The sequence below is a fragment of the Xenopus laevis genome, chromosome 7L, assembly GCF_017654675.1.
Source record: "Xenopus laevis strain J_2021 chromosome 7L, Xenopus_laevis_v10.1, whole genome shotgun sequence".
Classification (NCBI taxonomy): Eukaryota; Metazoa; Chordata; class Amphibia; order Anura; family Pipidae; genus Xenopus; species Xenopus laevis.
In genome coordinates this window covers 60,939,234-60,952,564 of record NC_054383.1, presented here as the reverse complement: position 1 = coordinate 60,952,564, position 13,331 = coordinate 60,939,234, and the positions used below count along the sequence as shown (strand labels likewise).

General features: G+C 41.4%; 1 protein-coding gene and 1 pseudogene across 1 annotated transcript in view; one reads left to right on the top strand and one right to left on the bottom strand.

The window, feature by feature from the left end:
- Positions 1 to 13,331, bottom strand: part of slc43a1.L (solute carrier family 43 member 1 L homeolog) — a gene marked incomplete at its 5' end in the record, with an annotated part of 502,690 nt that overhangs the window by 145,136 nt on the left and 344,223 nt on the right.
- LOC108696305 lies at positions 6,644 to 10,712 on the top strand (annotated as a pseudogene).

The window sequence follows — 13,331 nt, the reverse complement described above, 5'->3', positions numbered from 1 at the left end:
TTCTCCCTCCTCATCGCTCCTACGATTGTCCATCAAACTTCTTCCGGTTCCATGCCCCCCAGAGGGCTTACCTACCCCCTGTCTCCTGCAGAGATTTCTGCAATGAGGGAATATTTTCAAGATAACCTCCAGCGAGGATTCATTAGACCTTCATTTTCTCCTGCAGGGGCAGGGTTCTTCTTTGTGGAGAAGAAGGATGTCAGATTGCGTCCCTGTATAGATTACATTGGCCTAAACAAGATCACGGTTAAAAACTCACCTTTGAGCTCTTCGATCAACTGAGGAACTGAGATCTTCACTAAGTTGGATCTACAACCTTATCCGCATCGATGAGATCGATGAATGGAAGACGGCATTCAACACTAGAGATGGTAAATCCTTTCGGCCTCTGCAACGCCCCTGACATCTTCCAAGAATTTGTAAATGACATTTTCAGAGATTGTCTGGGGCAATCCAAGACTGGCCTCTCCCCATGAGGACCAAGGCCATACATAGATTTGTCGGTTTCGCCAACTACCACCAACAATTTATAAAGGGTTCTACTCTCGTATCGCTCCTTTCTTGGCTCTCATCTGAAAGGAAGGAAAACCTAATGCCTGGCCCCTTCAAGCTCTGGAGGCCTTTCAGTCCCTGAAAGATTAATTTGCTTCTGTTCCTGTCCTCCGACATCCTGACCTTCTGCAACCCTTCTTGATTGAAGTAGATGCTTTGGACATCGGGGCTGGAGCTATCCTCTCTCAGAGACAAGTCGCAAATGGGAAATTACACCCTTGTGCTTACTTCTCGAAGAAATTCTCTCCTGCCAAGAAAAATTATGACGTCGGCAATCGTGAGCTTCTTGCAGTTAAACTTGCACTTGAGGAGTGGCAACACTTCCTGGAAGGAGCCAATCATCCTGTCACCATTTATAACGATCATAAAAACTTGGAATTCATCCAAACTTTTAAGAGACTAAATCCTCATCAGGCTCGGTGGACGCTCTTCTTCACACAATTCAATTTTGTCCTTACATATCACCCTGGCTCCAGAAACCAAAAAGGCAGATGCACTATCTAGAAGCATTGTTCTTGAGGGGCGCATCAATGAAGATCATGAACCAATTGTTCCCCCCATGAAAGTCATTGCTTCCGGGGCCAGTCATGTTTTATCTGTCCAGTCCTCTGCTCCTGCTGATTCCCCCCAGGTATGGTATACATGCCACCCAAGTTCCGCATACCCATTCTTCAGCAAAGCCATTGTTCCAAGCAAGCTGGACATCCAGGTATCCAAAAGATCTTTGAGCTTGTCAGTCGACTTCTCTGGTGGCCAACCCTTCTGAAGGATGTGAAAGACTTTGTGTTGGGTTGTGCCATTTGTGCCTTTTCTAAGTCTAGTCATTCTCACCCTAGTGGTCTATTGCATCCTCTACCCATTCTTTTCCATCCTTGGACGCATTTAGTTATGGACTTTATTGTTGAACTACCACCTTCCAAGGGGAACACTGTAATATGGGTAGTTATTGACCGCTTCAGTAAGATGGCACACTTTATTCCTCTTTGTAAACTTCCCTCAGTCATTGAACTCTATCAGTTCTTCATTCAATATATCTTCTGACTTCATGGCTTTCCAGTGGAAATTTTCTCAGACAGAGGTTCCCAACTTGTGTCCAAGTATTGGTGCTCTTTGTGTAAAAATCTGAGTATCGCTCTCCAATTCTCCTCTGCCTATCACCCTCAATCCAGCGGGGCAGCAGAGAGGGTAAACCAAGTGCTGGAACAGTTCCTGAAAAGTCATGTATCCCTCTGTCAGGATGATTGAACTTTGTCCTGAAGCTTCCTCCTTGGTCCGGACTTCTCCGCTAGGAGCCGATAGGCCCCTGACAAAAACCTACCTTTACCCTTCCTCACTCACTGACTAACTCCCTCCTCACCCCTGCTATTTCCCAAACAAGTACATACCATTACTTGCAAGCATTGGACATGTTTTAAATCTCTTCTTCCTTTGACTCTCTTTGCTCTCTTTACCTCCTGTCCTAATCAGGTTACCTCTGTCTACTACAGCACACTCACCACTGCCCTTAATCAGCTTGCTCTTGCCTAAACTAAATGTACTAGACCCAAGCCACTTCAACCTTGGCATACTGCTCATACAAAAGCTATCCAAAGACACTTATGTGCACTTGAGCATCGCTGGCACAAATACCACTTAGAATCGGACTTCTAACCCCAGCCTTTCCCTAGCCTAACAAACATACTTTACTACACTCATTCACTGTCAGGAGAGCCCATTGGCTATCCCGTCTCTGGCGGCATTGCATCCAAGATGGTGGCACCCATGATCCACATGGGCCGATGCCGGTGCCTTGACTCCGACACGATGTCACACTCCCGGCATGAAAAATGTGAAAATAAAAGGACTTCTTGGTCACTGGTTCGATGCCCCATTATAGAAATTGCTACCTTGGTTCCTGGGTGTTCCTAAATTGTTCCTGATTGTATTCCTGGACTTTGACTCTGCCTGAACCTGTTTCCATGATCTTTGCTGACTGCCAATTGAACTTCTGACTGGAATTGACTACGATTACTCTTGAACCCTTTTGAATTTTGTCCTGAAGCTTCCTCCTTGGTCCAGACTTCTCCGCTAGGAGCCAATAGGCCCCTGACAGGTCATGGACCCCATTGAGGAAGCCCCGCTTGTTGCAGAAAGAACACTCTGGGGTTTGGCGTCCCGCATGGAAGCTTACGAAGCTCAGAAAATCGGCATTGGGAAACTACTTTATACTCTTCTCTCCCGTATGCCTTCTTTGTCTATGGTCACCAGAAATCCTCCCGCAGCTGTTACTCCTCCTTCATAGGCTTCTTTGGCTGGTGAGCCTGTATTCATCCACAGGATTGCTATAATGGGGATCCTCAAGCCTGCAGAGGTTTTGTGACTCAGTGCCTCATCAAGTTCGAGTTTCAACCCTCACATTACTCCTGTGAACAAGCCAAGGTGGGGTGATGTGTGTGATGTTATGTTCAGATTGGAGGGTAAACCGCTAGAGTGGGCAACACCTCTCTGGGTGAAGAATTCTCCTCTGACCTTCGATGCCAAAGCTTTCCCCCAGGTCATGTAGCTAATGCCCCATCACGACTCCTACAGATCCAGCATATGAGCAGTGCCGGTGAGTACGCTATTGACTTTAGAACCTTGATGGCTGAAGGCTCATTGGAGCCCTTTTTGTCAAAAGAACTGTTTGCCTGCTAAGTCCGTTCACTAGATGTCCCTTGCTGCAGTGGAACTTCACTCTTTGTCTGCAGTGTTTTCTGAAAGAAGTCTGCTGAAGTTCTCCCTCCTCATCGCTCCTACGATTGTCCATCAAATTTCTTCCCGGTTCCATGCCCCCCAGAGGGCTTACCTACCCCCTGTCTCCTGCAGAGATTTCTGCAATGAGGGAATATTTTCAAGATAACCTCCAGCGAGGATTCATTAGACCTTCATTTTCTCCTGCAGGGGCAGGGTTCTTCTTTGTGGAGAAGAAGGATGTCAGATTGCGTCCCTGTATAGATTACATTGGCCTAAACAAGATCACGGTTAAAAACTCACCTTTGAGCTCTTCGATCAACTGAGGAACTGAGATCTTCACTAAGTTGGATCTACAACCTTATCCGCATCGATGAGATCGATGAATGGAAGACGGCATTCAACACTAGAGATGGTAAATCCTTTCGGCCTCTGCAACGCCCCTGACATCTTCCAAGAATTTGTAAATGACATTTTCAGAGATTGTCTGGGGCAATCCAAGACTGGCCTCTCCCCATGAGGACCAAGACCATACATAGATTTGTCGGTTTCGCTAACTACCACCAACAATTTATAAAGGGTTCTACTCTCGTATCGCTCCTTTCTTGGCTCTCATCTGAAAGGAAGGAAAACCTAATGCCTGGCCCCTTCAAGCTCTGGAGGCCTTTCAGTCCCTGAAAGATTAATTTGCTTCTGTTCCTGTCCTCCGACATCCTGACCTTCTGCAACCCTTCTTGATTGAAGTAGATGCTTTGGACATCGGGGCTGGAGCTATCCTCTCTCAGAGACAAGTCGCAAATGGGAAATTACACCCTTGTGCTTACTTCTCGAAGAAATTCTCTCCTGCCAAGAAAAATTATGACGTCGGCAATCGTGAGCTTCTTGCAGTTAAACTTGCACTTGAGGAGTGGCAACACTTCCTGGAAGGAGCCAATCATCCTGTCACCATTTATAACGATCATAAAAACTTGGAATTCATCCAAACTTTTAAGAGACTAAATCCTCATCAGGCTCGGTGGACGCTCTTCTTCACACAATTCAATTTTGTCCTTACATATCACCCTGGCTCCAGAAACCAAAAAGGCAGATGCACTATCTAGAAGCATTGTTCTTGAGGGGCGCATCAATGAAGATCATGAACCAATTGTTCCCCCCATGAAAGTCATTGCTTCCGGGGCCAGTCATGTTTTATCTGTCCAGTCCTCTGCTCCTGCTGATTCCCCCCAGGTATGGTATACATGCCACCCAAGTTCCGCATACCCATTCTTCAGCAAAGCCATTGTTCCAAGCAAGCTGGACATCCAGGTATCCAAAAGATCTTTGAGCTTGTCAGTCGACTTCTCTGGTGGCCAACCCTTCTGAAGGATGTGAAAGACTTTGTGTTGGGTTGTGCCATTTGTGCCTTTTCTAAGTCTAGTCATTCTCACCCTAGTGGTCTATTGCATCCTCTACCCATTCTTTTCCATCCTTGGACGCATTTAGTTATGGACTTTATTGTTGAACTACCACCTTCCAAGGGGAACACTGTAATATGGGTAGTTATTGACCGCTTCAGTAAGATGGCACACTTTATTCCTCTTTGTAAACTTCCCTCAGCCATTGAACTCTATCAGTTCTTCATTCAATATATCTTCTGACTTCATGGCTTTCCAGTGGAAATTTTCTCAGACAGAGGTTCCCAACTTGTGTCCAAGTATTGGTGCTCTTTGTGTAAAAATCTGAGTATCGCTCTCCAATTCTCCTCTGCCTATCACCCTCAATCCAGCGGGGCAGCAGAGAGGGTAAACCAAGTGCTGGAACAGTTCCTGAAAAGTCATGTATCCCTCTGTCAGGATGATTGAACTTTGTCCTGAAGCTTCCTCCTTGGTCCGGACTTCTCCGCTAGGAGCCGATAGGCCCCTGACAAAAACCTACCTTTACCCTTCCTCACTTTCTCAGTGCACGTCTGTCTCTGCTCAAGATATTGCTGAGCACTTCAAAAACAAAATTGACACCATCAGACATTCACACCTTTCCACCACACTCCCTAGTCTCTTCTGTGCTTCTTCTCTCCTGTGACTGATGAACAAGTCTCAAAACGTTAGGCTTCTTCTCACCTTACTACATGCCCACTTGATCCCATTTCTTCCAAACTTCTACTTTCCTTCTCAACTAAAACATGCTTTGTAACCCCCATTCTGAAAAATCTCTTGATCCCTCCAGTCTTGATAACCTCCAACCTATCTCTGCTAACTTTCATCTCCAAACTACTTGAGTGCCTAGTTTACAACTAACTAGCACCATTCCTCTCTGACAATAATCTGCTGGACCCCCTATGTAGTACTGAATTTTGTATACTCAACAATAAGCCCATACACGCAATGGGTTAACAGATATCTGCCTTTCCATCAATGGCAACTGTGAAGGTGCAAGCCTGGACAACAGCCATCCTGCCATAAAGCAATCGTTACAGCTACAGTAATGTCCATATCAAACAGATGCAAATAACTGGACATACTGGTGTGGGTGCAGGGATAGCAAGAGTTCCCAAAGGAATGACACTCTGCTGGATCAACAATGGGATACCTGGAGCATTGGATTATGGGATTTCTTTCACAGTGCATCCTAACTTGATTTCAGTCTGTATTAATAGGAGTTTTTTCAATAATGGCTCATGGTAATACTCTGATTAAACCCAATAGCTCATTGCAATACTTTGATAAAGAACTGTATAAAAATATAACACAAAGAACTGTTCTACTGTTGAACCCGATGTCGTATGTTGAGCCCAATATAGTGTAAAAAGACAGCTTTATAACGTATAATTGTGTATAACAAACCTTTGTATTATAGTATACAAGGCGGCTTTATAATCCATAATCCTGTATAAAGAAGCGTTGTGCAAGAGAAATCATGGGAAGTAATCAACTCGATGACCTAATACTTGTTCATTATTCTCATATGTATTATGTTTTATGATTTCTGCAGCCCTTATCAGACTTTCCTTTATTGTAGCTAGGGGCACAATATGCTATTCAGCTACCAGTTAGCTAAAATAGGAGCTCTGCTTCGGATGTGCTTGTTGGGAGTCTGGCCAGATCCTGATGAGCGCATGGGAAGCAAGATCTGTTATTAACCAAATCATTGTATCTTCTTACCAAATTACTATATGATCTCATTGTTTGCTAAGCCTATATAAACTGGGCGTCTCCATTCAGTCAGTTGAGATCTCACTTGTGGGGTTGACACATGCCGCCACAGGACCTTCCGTGCTCCGTTTGAGGGATTCAATCTGCTGACTGTTCCAGGATCTCCTAGTCTTGGTTGCAGATTGAAGGTGCTTTGCTCTTATACTCATTCGGTAATGTATATCTTCTTCATTCTATGTATGTAATAAACCTTTGCTTATACGTAACTGGTGTGTTTGAATTACTTCCGAGAGACTCATAGAACCACAATTAAAACACAATCCCTTGTCTATCTAAGAAGAGATGAACCATCTTCAAGAACAGCTAACATCGACCTGATTGGATGGGACTGAATTTTGGGTTTGGCTGTTTTGGAAAAAGGGTAGTATGCTTGTTTGAATGGTCTTCCTTATGTGTATATAAAGAGCATTGTAAATACTTTGTTAGTTAGGTCACTTTCCACTCCCTTCCATTGCATCTTTCCCTATACCTTTCTACCTCCCTCCATCTAAGTTAGTTCCCTTTTATGGTATACCTTTTAGTTCCTTTGTAAATAAATACTACTTATTTAAAGATCAGTCTGTCTCAAGTCATTAGCCTGGCACCCCAAAATAGAGCAGATCTAACACTTGGCACCTCAGATTTGAGGAACTAAACCCATCATTGTAAGGAAAAGGAATCTGCATGGCTGAGAAGATTTGAGAAGACAGACTGACCAGAAAAGAAAGCCTGGAGCCTAACACAGGTAAGTATATGTTTCTTTTATCTAATGTTAACTGAAAGTTATTGTATTAGATATGTTTCTCTTTTTTTAGTGGAAAGAAGTTAAGGAACACTTTCTGTAAGGTATGAAGATCAGTTATTGTGTAGAAGCTAAGGTCTAGTTAGTTGTTGTTGCGAAGCTTAGTGTTTTGTTTGTGTAAGTTATTGTTTGTAGTGTGTATAGTTTGTTGTAAACATGGAATTTGTTGAAAGATATGTAAACAAATAAGCCTCAGCTGATTACCATTCATGTGCAGATGAGTCTTTTACACATCAGTTTAAAGTGGACCTGTCACCCAGACACAAAAATCTGTATAATAAAAGTCCTTTTCAAATTGAACATGAAATCAAATTTCTATTTTTTATTAAAGCATTCATAGCTGTTGTAAGGGCATTTAAAAATCTCAGCTGTCAATCAAATATTGTCTGCCCCTCCTCTATGCCATGGGCATAGAGGCGGGGCAAGCAATTACTTTCACTTTCCATTCAGCACTTCCTAGATGTCCCTGCTCTCCCCACATTCCCCCATTCTCTTTACTATTTAATTGTGTAACCAGGACATGGGGATGCACATCGGGTCCCCCATTCTGGTGCACAAACAAGATTCTGAGATGATACAAGACTTGTCTTAAAGGGATACTGTCATGGGAAAAAAATTTTTTTTCAAAATGAATCAGTTAATAGTGCTGCTCCAGCAGAATTCTGCACTGAAATCCATTTCTCAAAAGAGCAAACAGATTTTTTTATATTCAATTTTGAAATCTGACACGGGGCTAGACATTTTGTCAATTTCCCAGCTGCCCCATGTCATGTGACTTGTGCCTGCACTTCAGGAGAGTAATGCTTTTTGGCAGGCTGCTGTTTCTCCTTCTCAATGTAACTGAAGGAGTCTCAGTGGGACATGGGTTTTTACTATTGAGTGTTGTTCTTAGATCTACCAGGCAGCTGTTATCTTGTGTTAGGGAGCTGTTATCTGGTTACCTTCCCATTGTTCTTTTGTTTGGCTGCTGGGGGGGAAAAGGGAGGGGAGTGATATCACTCCAACTTGCAGTACAGCAGTAAAGAGTGATTGAAGTTTATCAGAGCACAAGTCACATGACATGGGGCAGCTGGGAAATTGACAAAATGTCTAGCCCCATGTCAGATTTCAAAATTGAATATAAAAAAATCTGTTTGCTCTTTTGAGAAATGGATTTCAGTGCAGAATTCTGCTGGAGCAGCACTATTAACTGATTCATTTTGAAAAAATTTTTTTTTCCCATGACAGTATCCCTTTAATAACAGTGTGCACAAAATGGCTGCTGCCTGCTTGCTATAATTATGAATTCCCAGACTGAAGGAAACAAGATTCAAATAATTTATATAGTGTAATTAAAGTTCATTTTGCTTGACTAATGTGATAAAATAGTATTTTGAATAATTTGTTTGGGTGACGGGTCCCCTTTAAAAGTCTACTGACACAGTGTCAAAGTTACAATAATAAAGTAAAATGTAATCATCTTGCAAAAATGGTAAAGAGAATTAAAATGGCTAATGAAATATAAGCATTATTAAAGATGAAAGGTATTGCTGAGAATAAGGCAGAACAGTGGATAAATGAGAAGGCCCAGTTTAGAGAAGACTTGGAAAAGTTTGGTGAGTCACTTATTGTAGCAGCTAGCACTTCTGAAGATCATATTTCAGAATTAGAAGAACTGAGGGAGAAGGTGGAACGGTTAGCTAAACAGAATTATTTGTTAGAAGAAAAGTTGAAGGATTGTGAAGAGAGGTGCAGGCTCAGAGAACAACAGGTGACATCTTTAGAAAGCAAGGCTGGATATAGTTACATAGTTACATAGTTAAATTGGGTTGAAAAAAGACAAAGTCCATCAAGTTCAACCCCTCCAAATGAAAACCCAGCATCCATACACACTCCCCTCTCTACTTTTAATTAAATTATATATACCCATACCTATACTAACTATAGAGCTTAGTATCACAATAGCCTTTGATATTCTGTCTGTCCAAAAAATCATCCAAGCCATTCTTAAAGGCATTAACTGAATCAGCAGTGCATTCCACAACCTCACTGTCCTGAACTAAATGTCCTGAACTAAATGTCCCAGTAACTGTCTGCCCTGTTATTGAGCAAAAGACAAAAGATAGAGAACAAGGTATAAGACCACAAACATTACCTAGTCCATCTCTCTTTAGCCCCCAATCAGAATGTGCTAGACAACAAATCAATAATACACATGTGCCAACTGATAATATTCATTCAAACTCAGCAGCACTGAAAATACAAGAGGTTGTAAGTTTGACCCAGATATTGGGAAAGTTTGACACTAATTTATCCCCTATTAGCCTTTCCAATAAATTGGAAGCTGTGGTCAAACAATATAACCTTGGAAATAAAGATGCATGTTCCTTGCTTAGAGCATGGCTCCCATATCAGTTGGCTGCAGAACTTAGGCCTCTGGTTGGTAAGCACATAGGGATATTGGCCAATATCAATGAAAATTGGGGAGGTTAAGAGAGTTGCAAAGGATTTTGGGTGGGCGTGATACAAGAGGTACAAATGCATTGGGGAATGCAAGGTATTGGAAAGGAGATGATCCAATGTTATTTTGCACCGATTACCTCTCCCTATATAAAGTTGTATTCAACTGCCCTGATATGTTGCCAGATGAGTCCAATTTCCTCTACTCAATGGCAAATAAATGTAGTGTTGATTACAACACAAGAACTGCCCTTAGGTATGCCACCTCATAAACAACTTTATAAATACACTTAGGGATTGGTCTCAGGAGTCTTTTGAATTCCAGAGACATATTTCTGTTGCTTCTAAATACCAACAAAGCAGGAGATTTCCACGGAAATGTTACAGTTGTGGTAAGTATGGTCATATTGCTCGATTTTGCAGAACTTCTACTTACCCAATCCATTCAATACAGAGACAAGAGGGGGATGCACAGGGAAATCTAAATGATTATCTCCTTGACCATAGCCCTCCCCTAGAGCCTGAAACTGTTGTCTCCTCTGATAACATAGACACAGGTTTCAATAGTGCAGGAGATCAAAGAGAGAGCCAAAATGAGCCCAAAAGGGAATTTTGCATACCTCCCTGTAAAACAGGAAAAGAAGGGACAACTGCCCCACCCTTTATGCCTTGGGTAAATATTCCACTGTGGCTTTACAGCAGTTGGTCTCACATTGCTATGCAAATGCTAATGGACAATTTAGCACAGTTTGCCCAGGGTGTACCAAACACAAATATGCCTGTTTTCTAATGACAAGGAATGTGATACAATTAAAACTAGATATGGCCATGACCACTGTATAATGGATATGTACTGTTATTTGTAATGTTATGTATATTAATTATATGTATGCTTCTTTTTCAGAGTACTGGTGGAACAGTGATTGTCCATTTATTCCGTAAAATGAAGACGATACTGTGATTTTAACATGATTTGTGTTTCAACAGGTTATAGATTTGTTTTAAGGAGCACAGCACCTGATGACTTTGTGTCTTAGACTAAATAACCCAGATTAAATGGATAAGTGAATTGTTTTTAAAACCACGTGGTACAATCAATGAGCTCAATAGTAAAATAATTGTTTGCAAACAATTAAAAAAAACAATATTTAACCCTTTAAGTGCCAGCAGAATTTCACATTTTGGTTACGCGAAATGCCAGCCGTTTTTGAAACATTTTGTGCTCTCTCACTTTAGGGGCATTTTCTGAGGGGAAACCTATAGTTTACCTAGGAAAACTATACATTGTTTTTTTCGGTAGAAACTGAGCTTTCTAAATCTGCCTGAGTTTTCATGTATTTCCACCTGTGCAAAAAAATTTATAGTGCTAAATACCAAAAAAAAATGAAAAATTACCATTTTTCATCGTATATCAATTTATACCAGAAAAATATTTCATGTTACGGATGAAAATCCAACTGATTTGGAAAGCCTTATGTCTCTCGAACGTGCCAATACCAGATATGTATAGTTTTAGGGAGATTTAGGATTTCTGTACAGCAAAAACTCCCGGCAGTATATTACCGAATTTTGAAAGCACTAAGGCAGAAAACGGCATGCTTTAGATTCCAAGGCAAAAAAATCCTGAAACCGTAGGTTTACCCCAGAAAACCATACATTTTTGAAAAGTACACATTCTGCCGATTACAAAATGGGTAACTATGTCTCTCTACTCCCAACTACCAAACATAAAAGCTTGTCTGAACATAGCGGTTTTTCAACAAAAAATTCAAAATTCTGAAAAATCATTTCAAAGGTTTTATTTTGCTGCTCCGCATATCCCAAACTATATTAGGTACCAAGAAAAAGCACCTGAAATATGATTGCCAGGGGTCCACTGAACAATTTGATACCCATTATGCATAGGTTTACCAAAGTATCTGGCATTTAGAGACACCAATATGAAGTTAGCACATCCAAATTGTTCAGGACTTTACTTCAGCTACTGAGAAATCAACACATTGACTGCATTTTTTGTGGGGTAAAAACACAGAAATATATGTTTACCCCCCAAACCCATATATTTTTGGAAAGTACACATTCTACTGAATCTAAAATGGGTACCCATGCCTTTCTGCTCCAAACTACTGAGTCGCAAGGCTTTCCCACAATTGTCGGTTTTGGTGAAATATCTGAAAATTTCCTCAAAGCTTCAACTTCCCAGCACCATATCGCCCATGTATCATTACGTACTAAGAAAAAGCACCCTAAATATGATTGCCAGGGTTCCTCTGAACATTTTGGTGGTCATTGTTCATAAGTTTACCAAAGTATCTGGCATTTAGAGGGCCCCAAAATGAAGTTAGCGCATACAAGCAGTCCCGTGGGTAACTTCAGCTAATGAAAGATCAACACATTGACTGCATTTTTGTGGGGTAAAAACACAGAAATATATGTTTACCCCCCAAAACCCATATATTTTTGGAAAGTACACATTCTACCGAATCTAAAATGGGTACCCATGCCTTTCTGCTCCAAACTACTGAGTCGCAAGGCTTTCCCACAATTGTCGGTTTTGGTGAAATATCTGAAAATTGCCTCAAAGCTTCAACTTCCCAGCACCATATCACCCATGTATCGTTACGCACCAAGAAAAAGCACCCTAAATATGATTGCCAGGGTTCCTCCAAACAGTTTGGTGGCCATTGTTCATAGGTTTACCAAAGTATCTGGCATTTAGAGGCCTCAAAATGAAGTTAGCGCATACAAATAGTCCTGTGGGTAACTTCATCTAATGAAAAATCAACACATTGACTGCATTTTTGTGGGGTAAAAACACAGAAATATATGTTTACCCCCCAAACCCATATATTTTTGGAAAGTACACATTCTACTGAATCTAAAATGGGTACCCATGCCTTTCTGCTCCAAACTACTGAGTCGCAAGGCTTTCCCAAAGTTGTCGTTTTGGTGAAATATCTGAAAATTGCCTCAAAGCTTCAACTTCCCAGCACCATATCACCCATGTGTCATTACGTACTAAGAAAAAGCACCCTAAATATGATTGCCAGGGTTCCTCTGAACATTTTGGTGGCCATTGTTCATAAGTTTACCAAAGTATCTGGCATTTAGAGGCCCCAAAATGATGTTAGCGCATACAAACAGTCCCGTGGGTAACTTCAGCTAATGAAAAATCAACACATTGACTGCATTTTTGTGGGGTAAAAACACAGAAATATATGTTTACCCCCCAAAACCCATATATTTTTGGAAAGTACACATTCTACAGAATCTAAAATGGGTACCCATGCCTTTCTGCTCCAAACTACTGAGTCGCAAGGCTTTCCCACAATTGTCGGTTTTGGTGAAATATCTGAAAATTGCCTCAAAGCTTCAACTTCTCAGCACCATATCACCCATGTATCGTTATGCACCAAGAAAAAGCACCCTAAATATGATTGCCAGGGTTCCTCCGAACAGTTTGGTGGCCATTGTTCATAGGCTTACCAAAGTATCTGGCATTTAGAGGCCCCAAAATGAAGTTAGCGCATACAAACAGTCCCGTGGGTAACTTCAGCTAATGAAAAATCAACACATTGACTGCATTTTTGTGGGGTAAAAACACAGAAATATATGTTTACCCCCCAAACCCATACATTTTTGGAAAGTACACATTCTACAGA